This window comes from Chelonoidis abingdonii, chromosome 3 (genome assembly GCF_003597395.2).
Source record: "Chelonoidis abingdonii isolate Lonesome George chromosome 3, CheloAbing_2.0, whole genome shotgun sequence".
Lineage (NCBI taxonomy): Eukaryota > Metazoa > Chordata > Testudines > Testudinidae > Chelonoidis > Chelonoidis abingdonii.
This window is the reverse complement of record NC_133771.1, coordinates 33,169,662-33,185,082: the sequence shown is the minus strand read 5'-3', so window position 1 is coordinate 33,185,082 and position 15,421 is coordinate 33,169,662. Positions and strand designations below refer to the sequence as shown.

Genomic DNA, 15,421 nt, shown 5'->3' with positions numbered 1-15,421 from the left:
CTCCAGAAATCGACGCTAGCCTCGGACCATGGACGCACACCACTGAATTAATGTTCCTAGTGTGGACGCGCACAATCGACTTTATAATATCTGTTCTATAAAATCGGTTTAAGCTAATTCGAATTTAGCCCGTAGTGTAGACATAGCCTAGGGTTCAGTTCAAACACTAGGGCAGTGCAGTTTGATAAGGGAATGCTTTAAATGTTTTAAACAAACATCACTTATGTATAAAACGTGTGCATAAAACAAGTAACATTCAAGATTACTTTAACTGAAAGATCAAAGAAGATATATTTTCCATATTTCTAGTACATGTAGTTGACACCAGTTGTGTGCAATTAGTTTCTTCTGTTTGTGCAGATAGTTTATATAGCAACGTAGAGAAATATCAGTTTAAAATAGGAAACTGATTGAAGATACACAAAAACTAATCAGAGGACTCAGGAATAGGTGTAGCAGCTGAAACTACGACTTACTCCTTTTTTGAAACTGATTCAGCTTCAAAATTGATTGTGTCATTTTAATATACCACATACGTACAACCAGGAGGTGTGGGGGGCATTAAAGAGACATCTTTGGCCATCCCACTAGAGCAAAAAAAGTCTCTTTCTTCAGCCAGGGTGTCTTGAGAGAGCAAAAGGATTACCTGTTTGTCCAAGATTTCTTTATCTAAAACACCTTACTGCTGTTAGTTAGAAGCCTTCTGAAGGGAGAATAGGATTGTTGTCAGCCATACCCCACAGGAACTCCTGCTGAGCCACTATCTCTTGATAATTAACTGTGTGCAGACAGATTAAATGGCTCCATTCTGCTAGAATCCTGACAATTTTTTTGGCAGAGGCAGAAAGCTTCTCATAGACATCCTATTTTGAGCTTTTCTTCTGAAACTCATTAGTTGATGTCTCAGGTCGTTGGCGGCATGATTCCCTGCCATTCCATCTTCTTAGATAGCAGAAAGTCCCTGGAATGTAACACTTTCCCTCCTACCACTGGGCACAAGCGCAATGGCATTTCCATAGCAGGTTCCAGCTGAACGTCAGAGCATTTCTAATCAGTAATACATAAGGATAAAGTTTCTGTTTGTTGGATGAGTGGGGATGGGAAAAGTGAGTACAGCTTCTCATTCCTATGAAAACCCTCCTCCACTCTTCTTCCCTTTGTCCTTCTCTTGCCCTTCTTTCCCATCACAAGATCTGCCTTGCCAACCCTCAGCCCTGGCTCACTGCTAACATTAGCTTCCTCTCACGCTCCAGAGCTTATTTGGCAGAAATTCAATGACTAGACTGATTTCCTCCACTACAAATTTGTTATCTTCCTAGCTAACAACTCCATTTCTCTAAATTAGTTGAATCTCACACCCACTATTCCAGGCACATCTGACTCACTTCTTAAACCCTTTTCTACCTCCTGCCTCCACTTTTCTCCCCACCTGGGACCACCCCAAATTCTTCCAAGAGACCATTGACAAAACATGGTGTGACCTTCCTCTCCCTTCAGTCTCCCTTCCCTTCTGACAACTCTCTAGATCTCCTTCTCCCCTGTCACAGACACAAAGTTTCTCATCTTCTTCCCACCTGTAACCCTCCACTTGCCCCAGTGACCCCATCTCATCTTCTGATGTCTCTCATGTCCACTCCCATTCCCTACCTTATCCTTCCCCTTAATCTTTCTTCTTTCACAAGTATGCTCTAGTTTCTCTCATCTTAAAAAAAACCTACCTTTGACCCCACTTGCCTTTCAGCTACCACCTCATCTCCCTTTCATCTCTACACTCCTTGAACATGCTCTTTACAATCCCTGTCTGGAGCTCCTCTCCTCCAATTCCATTCCAGATCCCCTCCAATCTGCGTTTTCCCCTCTCGCACTCCACTGAAACCCCTCTCACCAAGGTCTCTAGTGACCTCTGTGACACTGCACGCCATATTCTTCACAGTGATATTATGATGATTATGACATAATTAGGATATATTTTAATAAAATAAGTCATGTGAGATGTCATTGGAAAAGTTATGATTTCCTGAATATGATTATCCTATTTGTATGTAGGTATCATTTTTGTATCTAAAGTTATGAATATTGATTATGTATCTGTATTTCAAATATAGTTACATCTGAGTAATGCCCACTAGACAAAATGCTCTCAGTCTAGGTAGTGGGTGAGGAAGGGCCTATTGTGGGCAATAGGCCATTAGATAAAAACAACAGGCCTTAGGAAAAGCTTTCTCCCAGCTGATGTGCCTTCCTGAGAACACTTCAAACAGTCTGTGAGTAATGGATGCTATAACTCTACAAGGACATGTGGTCAGACCACATGATGCTGGACTTCATCTTGGAATGTCAGTATTTTTCCACAGACTGATCTGGGAACCAGGCTTTGAAACAAACTGTTCCTGCCATATGCAAAAGTTATATAAGGCAGGGAGTGACAGTCTGGTGTTCTTCATTCCCCACACAAGACAACTCTTGGAAACACCTGAGGAACAAAGACTGAACTGGGGGAAGTGCTGGACCCAGGCTAAAGGGATTTCTAGCCTGTGAATGAAACATCTGGGGATTCCAAGCAGTAAAGCAAATGCAGCTTGCCCCATAAGAATCTGCAGCCTGCTGATATTATCTCTTAGCTAGAGTTTGTTTATTTGCTAGGTAATTTGCTATCTGTTTAATATCACTTATAATCATTTACAATCCATCTTCTGTAGTTAATAAACTTGTTTCTGCTTTATTTAAAGCAGTGAGTTGGAGTTAAGTGTGTGGGAATCATAACTCAAGGGTAAAAGCTGTTGCATTTTCCTCTCTACAGTGAGGGAGGGGGCAAATTTTATGAGCTTACATTGTACAGTTCCCTGTGCAGCACAAGAGGGTATAATTTTGGGTTTATACTCCAAAGGGGATCTGTACCTGGGGAACTGGGAGTAGCCTTAGCTGTAGCCTTCAATGCAGGGGCTGGCCAGAGAGTCTCCATGTAACTGCAGCTGGGAGTGTCCCTACCTGCATGTCTGCTGGTGAAAGTGCAGGCCAGAGGGCTCTGCAGCTTGTCACAGCATCACAGTGTGAGAGGGAGTCCAGCATGCTGGGGCAGGGAGCTCAGTGGTACCCCAGTTCCTGGCGGTACCCCAGAGGGAACCCGTCACAAACCTCTTTCTAGCCAAAGCTCAGAACCAGAACCAGTACTGCATCCTCATCCTCTGTGACTTGTCAGCCACCTTGTACACCATCAGCCAAGCTCCTCTTGAAATCTTGTCCTCCCTTGGCTTCAATGCCTGTCCTCTGGTTTTCCTCCCATCTCTCTAATTGCTACTTCAGCACATCTTTTGGAAGATTTTCCTCCCTCTCAATTTTTTGGGAGAAGCAACGGATTTCTCAGAGCTGTCCTGATCCACTTCTCTTCTCCCTTTACATCGTATCTGTGGATAACCTCATGCACAAACACAAATTCAACTACCATCTCTATGGTGACAATTTAGAGATTTACTTTCTTATTTCTCCTAATTAAAATCTAAGCCTGACTCTCGGATACCTCTTTGTGAATGTCAAGCTCAATGTGTATAAAAACAGAAAGTCTCGTGTTCCTCTCTGCTCCCATTACCACCTTTCTCTGCTACCATTGACAAAACTGCACCATCCTTCTCATTACTCAAACATGTAACCTGGATGTCATCTTCAGTTCAGACCTCTCTTTCTGCCCTCATATCCAGGCTATGTTTAAATCTTACTGATTCTTTCTGTGTAACTTCTTATTCACCCACACAACTAAAAACCTTTTCCAGACTCTTATCTCAATTATTGCAACATTTTTCTTTCTGACCTTGATAAATGCCATCTTGTCCCACTCATATGAATTCAGCATACTGCTGCAAAGATTTTTTTCCTAGCCCATCACGTTGACCACGTCACCCGTTTCTTTGCATCTCTCCACTGGTTCCCCCTTCTCCATCACATCTAATAAATAACTTGTCTTCACTTTCTACACCTTTCACAGTCTCTCAAATCACTTTTGAGATGTTGACCCCGTCGCCAATCAGCCAAGGACACCAGTCTCCACTTGTTAAATTTTCAAACAAGCACCCTTGTGCTTTCTCCTGTGCTCCCCCCACACTTGGGAGGAGTGCCTAGTAAACATCTGCAAAGCTACCTCATTATCCTCCTTCTAGCCCCTTCTTAACTCTCTTCTTTTCCATGAAAACTTGACAGCTGCTAGACTGCTGGTATGCTAAGTCCACTTCTGATCAAGTTGACCAGCATTGTGTCACAGTTTCCCTGTCTTATTCCATCTGCCTGTATCCATCATCTGTTGCCTCTAGTATTATACTGTAAGCTCTTTGGGGCAAGGTCAAATCTTTTTTGTTCTTCATTTGCCGAGTGCTTAGCACAATGGTCCTGGTATATGACTATGGCTTCTAGGTGCTACAACAATACACATAAGTCCTTTTCCTAACAGGAAAATATATTTTTCATACTTTACAGTCCTAAAGACTGCACTCTATTTAATAGTCAAGTTAAAAAAATAAACAAAAAATTTATTCAGCAATAAACACAAACATTCCCAACTGCTATTCCTGTTTAGTACACTAAAATATTGTTACTATATAGTGTGTGTAATGCCACAGGAATCAGGTACTTATACTAAATTAAAAACCATCAACTAGGCAGAACTAACCCATGTGGAGCCTCATTTAGGAACCCCTATTGCCAGCTTCTACTACCAGCTATTCAAGTAGAAGCAATTATGTTGTCAGAAATAACAGATAAAGAACTAACTGACTTAATTAATTAGTATGTTAATAAAGAGCTTTGAAGATGAAAATACTAAGTATTAATAAACACACACAACCACAATCCAATGATAATGCCTTGCATCATGCCCCGAAGGCACCACACAAACGATTTGGCCAGCTACAAGGGAAGTAAATTCTAAAGGCCAGAGACAGTCTTGCTATTGATCTTTTAAAGGTACAAGTGCGTTTATACCTTTTTAGAGGAAAATGAGATTGGCGTCTGGTCTATGGTATCAAAGGCTACTGACAGGTGTCAGAGGGTCACAATGAGAAGAAAAACTGCTGAACAGAGATCTAATTCACAGAGTCAATACTTTTTTTTTTGTTTGTTTTTTTAAAAAGAAGAAGCCATCATGTTGAAAGAGTCCAGAGGACAGAGAAATCTGAATCTTAAGAGAGGAAGAACAGAAGGAACACTGGTGTCTGTGCCACTATGTTGCTCCGCAGAGCACCAAAATTTTGACTTGCAAATTGAACCAAATATCTGAGGAACATAAGAGGAGGAGAATAACTGCAACTTGGGGGGAAGTAGTAAGGCTATTTCAGACCTTTTTTCCTGTAAAATACAGTTAACTGGTAAAAAGCACCTCCATATTTATCACAGATCAAATGCCTGATTTTTAGGGGGGAAATAATCTTGTTCTTTAGAAAGTATCTCCATCTTCTTCCTGGCAACCAGAGATTTATAGCCCTAGTCATCTTAGTCAGGTTCCTCAGTTATCTTCGTGAGATTCCTTGGGACCTTTATAAGGCATGCAGTGAACTTTTCCCACCTATATATGATCACAATTTGACCCCAACTGCACAATATCTGCTTTACACAAAAAGGTTTTGTTCCATTTAACATGCTGCAAGAGGCTATGATTTCTAATTCTTTTCTCCTTCTGCAGTGGTTGTCCGGGTTGGGATTTTTTTGGGGGGTTTGAGGCGGAAGCATCTTGTTATCCTTAATCAAAGCTGGGAATGTTTGCTTGGCCCATTCTATATTTAATTCTAAGTATGACTTAAGAAAAAAGAAATTTCACTCTCATCTTAGCTTTCACAGCAATTCAAACTATATTCTATCCTACAGTAAATTTGTCTGTGATTGAGCCCATGAAATTTAGTCAAATGTCTCAGTTAAAAGTTCAATAAAGCACCTCATTTAGCATGCTAGGCAAACTAGTTCAAACTGAGGAACAAAGCTTTTGCTTGTTCCAGCTTAACCTGACTCTACGCATTAAACAATGATTTTAAAAATCTTTCATTGACTGTAATTTTGCAATTTGAGCTGGGTAATATAAAATTCTAATGCCAAATTTTTAAAAAGATTACAAGAAACAAACCTAGGAAAAATATTTTCATTCTGACCTACCTGCAGAAGTGTGTGCATCTAGACCGCTATCTCCAGCCTCCTCGTCCTTGTCTTTCTGTCCCTTTATCCACTTAAAAAATTTAACAGCCTACTTGTTCCCCACCCCCCCGACAATATCCACAATAAGAAAGTGATGTTGCAGGACTCCAATTTCATTCAATACCCAGCCCATTTGTAGATTTCTCAGGTGCTAATTATAGCTGTAATTCTACCATAAAAGGTGAAAAATAGGGATTTGCCAGAGGTTTTATTTGTGATCTGTTTAAAACAACAATAGAGCTCAAAAACACCACTCAAGCACCATTGCTAAGTGCCCAGTGTTCTGTTTAACTAACACTTCAGAATCCATATCTGATAAATAACCTAGAACAGAGATTCTTGAATCGTGGTCCATGAACAGTGGGCACATTGTGTTGCCTTACTTCTAGTTGCTAAATTGCATTAAGAGATAGCTAAAATATATTAACTTTTTAATAGTACTTTTCCACATAAGCAATTGCTGTAGTTCCACAATGAGGATACATAAGTCCTGAATGGGAGGTGTTCCACATGATAGTGAGTGGGAAGGAAGACAATCCACAAGACACTCTCTCTATGAAAACTCTCATTGAGTGGACCACTTTAACAATCCTCTGACCTAGAGACTGTGTGAAATGCTGAGGAAAAATTTATATTATATATATTGACAACAATCAAGGTCTGCTAAAAACAAAAACGTATGAAACATGTACAGAAAAAATTGTGCATAACCACTAGATATTTCAAACCTCTCAATTATTTATAAATGCAGCTTATCTTTCTAAGTTATGAAAACAAATTGAGATGTATTGATAAAAAACAAATTCATGTAGTAAGCAGTTTAAAAGTCACTAATATAAAGTAAAAACAGCCTAACCCTATATTTTCAGCATCACAAGCAAGAGACCCACAATCTTCCAAAGACTTTCAGCACAAAGCAGAACACAGACTTCTCCTAATGACAGGCCTAAATAACATGGATCAGCATCAACCGACAGATTACCTTCTAATGAGACACCAGCTTTACCAATTTCTCATTTTAAAATAAAGAAAGAAAGAAAGAGCTCCCTGGACCTGTTCCAACTCCCACTCAAGACAATGGCACAACATCCACTGATTTCAGCAGAGCAGTACTGCGCCTTAAAGTCTGACTGCTATTGACACTAAATTCCATTTACTCACAGGCACATGCAGCTTATTTACTGACCATAAAATGAGTAATTATGCAGAAAAAAAACAGTTGCCTAGGAACCTCTTCTTCTTTAACTGCCCTGATCAAGTCACCTCTTTCAGAACAGCTAATATAGCTCTTTTCAAGCAGTGAACAGACACTTCCTTTTAAAATCAAGCACGGGAGGGGGAGGGAAGAATGTCTATAAATCAGCATTAAAGGGCACTCCACAACCATAGAGCAAGACAGAGGAGTTCTGTAACATATGCAGAAAACTTAGAATTACACCTCTACCTCAATAGAACGCTGTCCTTGGGAGCCAAAAAAAAATCTTACCGTGTTACAGGTGAAACCGCATTATATTGAACTTGCTTTGATCCGCCAGAGCACCCACTCCCGCCCCCCCCAGAGCACTGCTTTACCATGTTGTATCTGAATTCATGTTATGTCGGGTCACGTTATATCGGGGTAGAGGTGTACCTTACTGAGCCATTTGCCTTCTAAAACTTATTAATTCCAAAGGAATGTATTTTCTTTTCAAAATAACACCTCAGTTTCAAGATTCATTGCTTCGTGTAAGGGCAATCAACAAACATTACTACAATTTAGTCACCATTGGTCCAAAAATTTGAGCTTGTGAATACTACAACTTCTCAAAACATCAGTTTAACCCTTCAGTTTTTTTATTCTACCAATATAACATGATTTAAATGTAGCCAAGCAGGAATTCATAGATTAACGTTTGATATCCAATCCTCAGTGTCTGAGGTAATACTACAGATGGTTAACTAACGGAAGCTGCAAGTGTCTAGATAGCAGCATGGATAAAAATCAATGATTTTTTTTAAAAAATATCAAAAATAGGTTTTTTTTTGATAAAATGCTTTTTGAGGAAAAACCCATCTAAAGCTAGTTTTAATTAAGATACATTATAGATCAAAGATATCGCATCAGGGAATAGGGATTAAAAATTCTAATTCTAGAGTATGAGACAATATATTCGTGTAATGTTTAAGAACAGTTTTCTAAATTAGTTCCAACGGTTCATGGATTAGGGACCCAATTTTATGAGGTTCCAGGGGATTCTGTATAGATTATTATTTAGGTTAATCTTTCTATCTACCCAATGGGGCTCAGTGCTCAATCTAAAAGATACCATCAAAGATACTTCGTTTTACAGTTCTCAAACTGTGGATTTGTGTCTCCAGAGGTAACATGCTTTTCAACAGCAAAAATGTTTTTAAACAAATAAATAATATATAGAGGTGAGAAATAACAGACCTCAACTCTATTGTCCTTCTGCAAATTTGTGTACAGAGAGTCAATCCTTTACCTCTCTCTAAAAGTGCAAAGTTTCAAAAAGTTCAATGAATAGAAGATTGTTGGGGGGCAGAATAGATCTGGACAAGGAGAAGAAGTCTGGAGAGAAATGTGAGAAGCGAGGGACATATGCTTGTTTTGTTAAATATGTGTTTGCTGTTGAAAAAAAAATCCAGAATACTTAACATTGTTGTTTCAGTTAAATAAAACAATTTAAATGTCTGTCTGGTGATGTTCTCCTCCTCATACAGCATGGCAAGAAAATCCTCCAAATATTAATGATTAGCCTGTTGAATCGGAGATAGTTATGAAGTCATCAGGAGGTGAACTATCTGCTTCAATTACCTTTGAAATGAAATAACCCAATAATCATTCATTTTCTGATAACGCTGTAAAACTAATCAAACAAAAGAAATCACCGTTTAAAAATGTATAGTGCGTACTGTACCATCTAAAAATGAAACCTACATCTCTGAGTTGTGAAGAATATGTATTAAGGTTATAACAACCAACAAGAATGTACTTTTATGCAGAAAGCCAAATCAAGTCTTCCTGACTAGTGATTTAAATCAAATCCACCCTGCTAGATACCATGAAATGAAACTCAAATTTCCCCTTTCTTAACAAATGCACTGCCATTATCTAAAGACTTCAAGATTCACCCGGAGCGCACATTACCAAAGACAGACTAAAAGCATTAGAGGCATGGGATCACAGTCAGCCCAGAGAGCATACTCTCAAAGGGTGAAAATATTCTGCATAAATCTACTCAAACCTTGGGTCGTTAGACTGGCTCTGCTGACCTTCCTATCATGGTATAAATAAAAAACATTCCAATAAGAACAAGTAACTGAGCTGTAGTTATCTGTCTTCATCAACAAGGCTAAACAAAAGCAGATACATCTTGCAGATGCTGCTCCAGTTTGCTAAAAGAATGACCATTAAAGCGCAGTGTAGGAAGCAGCATTGTTGGACTGCACTGGGGAGGACCACAAGGTGTGGCTTCAACATCAGTGTTTCACCATCCATATTGGTGTTACACTAGCATATACAACAGCACAGCAGGCACTTCCCCTGAGAAGATAAATTTGTACAACTGTTTTCAGTACTGGTCCAACATCCAGGAGCATTTTTTAAATACAAGGGCAACTTATGCGCATTAAAGGCTGAAAGCACTAGAGACAGAAGCAACTCTTTTTCTCCCCTATAGAGCATTACAGAATAAAAGACAACTTTCTCTTGCAGGAAACCCATAACTGAACTGCTACACTCCTGGGTGTTTAAAATCTCAACAGTGGTGTTTCATTAAGTTTTTTACCTTTATCAGAAGCATAATTATGAAATAGGTCAATAATTCTAGACACCAAACAAGATGTGCAAGTATATTTCAGGTTTTAGCTTTAAATCTGTTATAGTACAGATGTTTTAAGTACACTTAAAGGCTACCTACAGTAAGGTCCAAATACTGATTTCCACATGCAGACTGATGTAGTTTCTTGCCCTAACGCAGTGAAGATATTTCATTGCACTGGGCCATATTTATCTCAGATTTAATTTACCACAACTCTACTGATTTCAAGGGAGTTGTGCCTCCTTACATTAGGGATGAACTTGATTCACTAGGGTGCACACAATTAAATTAAAAGTGGTAATTAAAATAAGAGGGTGCTGAAACAAAAATACTGATTGAATATTTTTCCTTTAATCCTTCAGCATTTGTGCTAACTAAAAGGAAGCTATGTTTCCATACGAAAATAATTTATGTTTCCATTTATTTATTTCAAATGTATTCTCTTTGGGATTTACTGCAAATGACAGAGCTTTTTATGAATGAAAAAGATTAAGATGAAACATTAACTGCATAATTCTTTTGTCCTTTGGCATCAGTTTTGAAAAAAAGAACATTTCATATGCAGAAATTAATATTTTTCATTAAAAGAGAAAAGCTGCATGGTGTTATCTAAATTGTAACCTAGTAAACACTTGCACCTGTCACGCAGGAAATCAAGATCACTAAATCAAATATGGGTTTCTCAGTGGTGACAGGAAATGGTACAGGGTACACGTATGCGGCCCACAGTGGAAGGGGGATTCTTGTGCTGCATGACATGGCAACTGTTTTGGACATGTTATTGATGAGCTCTCAAGGGATCTCCATTCTGTGCTTTTGACATGAAAATTTCATAACCACAATGAGTTGGGGCAAGAAACCAGAGAGTTGAACTTTGAGGAACCTTGGGGCTCTGACAGAGGAAACCCCTTCCCGTGTGGAAGTTGGGAGTAAGAAGGTGTAACAGGGTAATAGGGTGCCAGATTCTAAAATCTTGCAGAGAGTTTTTGCTGCTAAATAAAACTAGGTGGGTTCTGTTGACTCCAAGGCAGGAATATAAAGTGCATGTGTGTGTGTGTTTCTCTCTCTCTCTCTCTCTCTCTCTCTCTCTCACACACACACACACACACACACACACACAACTGAACACTTAGGCCTTGGCTACACTGGAGAGTTGCAGTGCTGGTGGTGGCTTTACAGCACTGCAACTTACTCACCATCCACGCTTGCAAGGCACATACAGCACTGTATCTCCCTGGCTACAGCGCTGCATGTACTCCACCTCTGCCTGGGGAATAACGACTGTAGCACTGGTGATGCAGCACTGCTCTGCCAGTGTGGCCACCAAAAGCGCTGTTATTGGCCTCCAGAGGTATTCACCGGTACCCCAGAATGCCTGCTCAGCCACTCTGCTCATCAGTTCGAACTCTACTGCCCTGGCCTCAGGTGACCCGCCCTTTAAATGCCCCATGAATTTTAAAAATCCCCTTCCTGTTTGCTCAGCCAGGCATGGAGTGCAATCAGTGACTCTTTCCAGGTGACCATGCCTCCATGCGCTAAACGAGCCCCCGCATGGAGCAATGGCAAGTTGCTGGACCTCATCAGTGTTTGGGGGGAGGAAGCTGTGCAGTCACAGCTGTGCTCCAGCTGTAGGAATTACGATACCTATGGGCAGATACCAAGGGCCATGCTGGAAAGGGGCCATGACCGGGACGCGGTGCAGTGCAGGGTTAAAGTGAAGGAGCTGCGGAGTGCCTATTGCAAAGTCCATGAGGGAAACCGCCACTCTGGTGCTGCCCCCACGACCTGCCGTTTTTACAAAGAGCTGGACACAATACTTAGGGGTGACCCCACCGTCAATCCGACAACCACGATGGACACTTCAGAGGGGTGGGGGGGAGGTGGACGCAGAGGAGGAGGAGGAAACCGAGAGTGAGGGTACTGGGATGGGGGGAGACACCCCAGAGTCCCAGGAGGCATGCAGCCAGGAGCTCTTCTCAAGCCAGGAGGAAGGTATCCAGTCACAGCAGCTGGTACCTGGTGAAGGACAAGCAGAGGAGCGGGTTCCCGGTAAGCGGCTTTTATTTTCTGGATGGAAATGTTTCGGGAGAGGAAGGAGGGTTAGGGCTGCATGCATGCCTAGATGTGGAATAGCCCATTGATGTGGTCTATCACATCGCGGTAATCGGCCTCGGTAATCTCTTCAAAAGTTTCAGCCACAGTGTGGGCAATGCACTTGCGCATGTTTATAGAGAGAGCCACTGTGGTCCTTGTCCCAGTTAGGCTAAAGCGTCCATGCCACTGTGCCGCGACGGGTGGGGGGACCATTGCTGCACACAGGCAAGCTGCATAGGGGCCAGGGCAGAATCTGCATTGCTGTAGAAGACCCTCCCGCTCTTCCCAGGTGACCCGCAGCAGCGAGATATCTTCCACGATTAACTTCTGTGGAAAATGTTGGGAGAGTGTTCAGTGTAGGTGCCCCCCGCAGCTGTTTGCTTTCCCCAATGCACAGAAACCCCAGCACAGCCCTGAAGCAATCAGTCCCCCTTACTCACCATTTCGGGGCTCCTGTGGGTTATGTGCACTCTCTTTGGTATGGGAAAATTATGCTAAAGTGAAGACTGTAAACTCCTTCACTGTGTGGGAATAACTGTCTGAGATATAAACAATGCTGCCTCTGTTAACTGTTGCCTTTTTTTCCTTTCCACAAGCGACCTTGAGTTCTCAGCTGCCCGTGTTAACAGCAGCTCAAAGACTCCAAAACCTGCGGAAGAAGCCGCAAAGAAGCAAAGATGACCTGCTGCAAACAGTTATGGATCACTCTCCGAGAGAGAATAAAAAACTGCAGGACTGGAGGGAAAGGGAAAGCAGGATCCGCCAGAGAAACGCAGCGGCCAGGAAGAAAAGCACAAAGCAGCTGATAAGCATCCTGGCGCGCCAAGCGGACTCTATCCAGGCGCTCGTAGCCATGCAGGCAGAGCACTACCGCACCGCCCCCCCCCCGTCCCAAAGCTCTTTCCCTTGTGCCCCAATGTCAGCTCCAAACCCCCTTCCCCAGCATCCAGGTTCTTACCACCACCAGCTGCCCCCAACACCTGTACGTTCACCAACCAGCCCTGAGAATTACGACCCTTACCCTCTGCACTCAACCCCCATCACCATGCAGTATTTTCATCCTGAAGTGCAGCAGTCATTGCACAGCACTCCAGACAGGACATATTCAAACCTGTGACTGTACAGTTCACCACCCCACCCCCCTGCCCTTTTAGGTTCCCAAAATGTTGTGTGTCTGTCAAGAAAGTTATTTTCTTTTCAATAAATGAATTCTTGGCTTTGAAAACAGTCTTTATTATTGCAGAAAGTGAAAGATACCGTAGCCCAGGAAAGAAACAGGCACTGCAAATCATTTTAGGAAAAACAGATTCCTACTAACATTGTAACCACTGCACTTCACTCCCGTGCAAGGCACCAAACATTACTGTTGGCTTTCAGCCTCAAATTCCTCCCTCAAGGCATCCCTAATCCTTGTAGCCCTGTGCTGGGCCTCTCTAGTAGCCCTGCTCTCTGGCTGTGCAAATTCAGCCTCCAGGCGTTGAACCTCAGAGGTCCATTCCTGACTGAATGTTTCACCCTTCCCTTCACAAATATTATGGAGGGTACAGGACGCGGATATAACCGCAGGGATGCTGCTTTCCCCCAAGTCTAGCTTCCCATACAGAGATCGCCAGCGCCCTTTTAAATGGCCAAAAGCACACTCCACAATCATTCGGCACCGACTCAGCCTGTAGTTGAACCGGTCCTTGCTCCTGTCAAGCTTCCCTGTATACGGTTTCATGAGCCAAGGCATTAACGGGTAAGCGGGGTCTCCAAGGATCACAATGGGCATTTCGACGTCCCCTACTGTGATCTTCCGGTCTGGGAAAAAAGTCCCTGCCTGCAGCTTCCTGAACAGGCCACTGTTCCGAAAGATGCGTGCATCATGCACCTTTCCAGGCCAGCCTGTGTAAATGTCAATGAAACGCCCACGGTGATCCACAAGCGCCTGGAGAACCATAGAGAAATACCCCTTCCGATTAATGTACTCGGATGCTAGGTGGGGTGGTGCCAGAATAGGAATATGCGTCCCATCTATCGCCCCTCCACAGTTAGGGAAACCCATTTGTGCAAAGCCATCCAGAATGTCCTGCACATTCCCCAGAGTCACGGTTCGTCTGAACAGGATGCGATTAATGGCCCTGCATACTTGCATCACCACTATTCCAACGGTCGACTTTCCCACTCCAAACTGGTTTGCGACCGATCGGTAGCTGTCTGGAGTTGCCAGCTTCCAGACTGCAATAGCCACCCGCTTCTCCACTGACAGGGCAGCTCTCAGTCTCGTGTCCTTGCGCTGCAGGGTTGGGGCGAGCTCAGCACACAGTCCCATGAAAGTGGCTTTTCTCATCCGAAAGTTCTGCAGCCACTGCTCGTCATCCCAGACTTGCAGGACGATGTGATCCCACCACTCAGTACTTGTTTCCCGAGCCCAAAGGCGGCGTTCCACGCTGCAGAGCACGTCCGTTACTGCCACAAGCAATTTAGTGTCAGCAGTGTCAGCAGCATCTATTTCATCATCTGAGCTCTCACTGTCACTTTGGAGCATAAGGAATAGATCAACTGCCAGACGGGATGTGCTGGCAACATTCATCAGCAACATCCTAAGCAGCTCGGGCTCCATTCTTCCTGAAATCACACGCGGCAGAATCACAATGGCACCAAACGGCTGAAAAGGGAAGCGATGCACCACGGGTCGTTGGAACAGGAAGCGGAATGACCCGCACCCTTCCGTCCCCTTCCCACAACCCCCAGCAGCAAATTGGGACGAGGTGCTCTGTGGGATAGCTGCCCATAATGCACCACTCCCAACAGCGCTGCAAATGCTGCAAATGTGGTCACACTGCAGCGCTGGTAGCTGTCAGTGTGGCCACACTCCAGCGCTTTCCCTACACAGCCGTACGAAGACAGCTGTAACTCCTAGCACTGCAGACCTCCAAGTGTAGCCAAGGCCCTATACTCTCCCTTTCCCCTCAAAGATAATCTGGGGCAATTGAGAGACATCAGCAGTACAAAATTACATCTCCTTTCTGTTTCCCCTCCCTTGCTTTGCCTGTGTTGTTTTTTTAAGTAATCTCTTCAGGGAATTAAGTCTCTTACTATGCATTTGTATGATGCCTAGTACAATGGGGCCCTAAACTCAGTTGGGGCCTTTATCTAATGTATACATATAATTCATTTTTAAAACATCCCTTTTCATTTGTTCCCTTTAAAGAAAAAAAACACGTGAATGCTATTACATAATTAGATCTCTGTTTTAGTTTTAAATTGCAGCAAAGGAGATTCAGGTTAGACTGTGGCAAAACCTCCTAACTGTAAGAGTAGTTAAGCACTGGAATAAATCACCTAAGAAGGTTGTG

General features: G+C 42.6%; 1 protein-coding gene across 2 annotated transcripts in view; it reads right to left on the bottom strand.

Annotated features, from left to right (window-relative positions):
- MBOAT2 (membrane bound glycerophospholipid O-acyltransferase 2) overlaps positions 1 to 15,421 on the bottom strand; it is a 240,890-nt gene that overhangs the window by 177,668 nt on the left and 47,801 nt on the right. The gene's annotated exons all lie outside the window — the stretch shown is intronic.